The 2500-nt window shown below is 50.7% G+C and overlaps 1 protein-coding gene across 2 annotated transcripts in view; it reads right to left on the reverse strand.

Moving 5' to 3' along the window:
- The window catches only part of LOC131342159 (nck-associated protein 5-like), a 73884-nt gene that overhangs the window by 51952 nt on the left and 19432 nt on the right, over positions 1-2500 (reverse strand). The gene's annotated exons all lie outside the window — the stretch shown is intronic.

Consider the following 2500-nt stretch of genomic DNA (forward strand, 5'->3'; position numbering starts at 1 on the left):
CACACACACACACACTCCTCCCTCAGGTCCTACACACAGTACACACACCGTTACACACACACACACACTCCTCCCTCAGGTCCTACACACAGTACACACACCGTTACACACACACACACACACTCCTCCCTCAGGTCCTACACACAGTACACACACCGTTACACACACACTCCTCCCTCAGGTCCTACACACAGTACACACACTGTTACACACACACTCCTCCCTCAGGTCCTACACACAGTACACACACACACACTCCTCCCTCAGGTCCTACACACAGTACACACACTGTTACACACACACACACACACTCCTCCCTCAGGTCCTACACACAGTACACACACCGTTACACACACACACACACTCCTCCCTCAGGTCCTACACACAGTACACACACCGTTACACACACACACACACACACACACTCCTCCCTCAGGTCCTACACACAGTACACACACCGTTACACACACACACACACACACTCCTCCCTCAGGTCCTACACACAGTACACACACCGTTACACACACACACACACTCCTCCCTCAGGTCCTACACACAGTACACACACCGTTACACACACACACACACACACACACACTCCTCCCTCAGGTCCTACACACAGTACACACACTGTTACACACACACACACACACACACTCCTCCCTCAGGTCCTACACACAGTACACACACACACACACACACACACACTCCTCCCTCAGGTCCTACACACAGTACACACACTGTTACACACACACTCCTCCCTCAGGTCCACACACACACACACACACTGCTCCCTCAGGTCCTACACACAGTACACACACCGTTACACACACACACACACACACACTCCTCCCTCAGGTCCTACACACAGTACACACACCGTTACACACACACACACACTCCTCCCTCAGGTCCTACACACAGTACACACACCGTTACACACACACACACACACACACACACTCCCTCCCTCAGGTCCTACACACAGTACACACACCGTTACACACACACACACACACACACACTCCCTCCCTCAGGTCCTACACACAGTACACACACCGTTACACACACACACACACTCCTCCCTCAGGTCCTACACACAGTACACACACCGTTACACACACACACACACACACACACTCCTCCCTCAGGTCCTACACACAGTACACACACCGTTACACACACACACACACTCCTCCCTCAGGTCCTACACACAGTACACACACCGTTACACACACACACACACACACACACACTCCTCCCTCAGGTCCTACACACAGTACACACACTGTTACACACACACACACACACACACACTCCTCCCTCAGGTCCTACACACAGTACACACACACACACACACACACTCCTCCCTCAGGTCCTACACACAGTACACACACTGTTACACACACACACACACACACACACTCCTCCCTCAGGTCCTACACACAGTACACACACCGTTACACACACACACACACACACACACTCCTCCCTCAGGTCCTACACACAGTACACACACCGTTACACACACACACACACACTCCTCCCTCAGGTCCTACACACAGTACACACACCGTTACACACACACACACACACTCCCTCCCTCAGGTCCTACACACAGTACACACACCGTTACACACACACACACACACACACACACACTCCCTCCCTCAGGTCCTACACACAGTACACACACCGTTACACACACACACACACACACTCCCTCCCTCAGGTCCTACACACAGTACACACACACACACACACACACTCCCCTCCCTCAGGTCCTACACACAGTACACACACCGTTACACACACACACACACTCCTCCCTCAGGTCCTACACACAGTACACACACACACACACTCCCTCCCTCAGGTCCTACACACAGTACACACACCGTTACACACACACACACACTCCCTCCCTCAGGTCCTACACACAGTACACACACCGTTACACACACACACACACACACACACACACACTCCCTCCCTCAGGTCCTACACACAGTACACACACCGTTACACACACACACACACACACTCCCTCCCTCAGGTCCTACACACAGTACACACACACACACACTCCCTCCCTCAGGTCCTACACACAGTACACACACCGTTACACACACACACACACTCCTCCCTCAGGTCCTACACACAGTACACACACACACACACTCCCTCCCTCAGGTCCTACACACAGTACACACACCGTTACACACACACACACACTCCCTCCCTCAGGTCCTACACACAGTACACACACACACACACACTCCTCTCACAGTGTATTAGTCTGTGTAGGTGTCTATTATTTATAAGGTTTAAGTGATATTAAACTCAGAGAGTGATATAAAGTGTGTGTTATAAACAGAGTGATATAAAGAGTGATATAAAGAGAGTGATATAAAGTGTGATATAAAGAGTGATATAAAGAGAGTGATATAAAGAGAGTGATATAAAGAGTGATATAAAGAGTGATATAAAGAGTGATATA

Source organism: Hemibagrus wyckioides, linkage group LG21 (genome assembly GCF_019097595.1).
Source record: "Hemibagrus wyckioides isolate EC202008001 linkage group LG21, SWU_Hwy_1.0, whole genome shotgun sequence".
In the NCBI taxonomy this organism is placed as follows: domain Eukaryota; kingdom Metazoa; phylum Chordata; class Actinopteri; order Siluriformes; family Bagridae; genus Hemibagrus; species Hemibagrus wyckioides.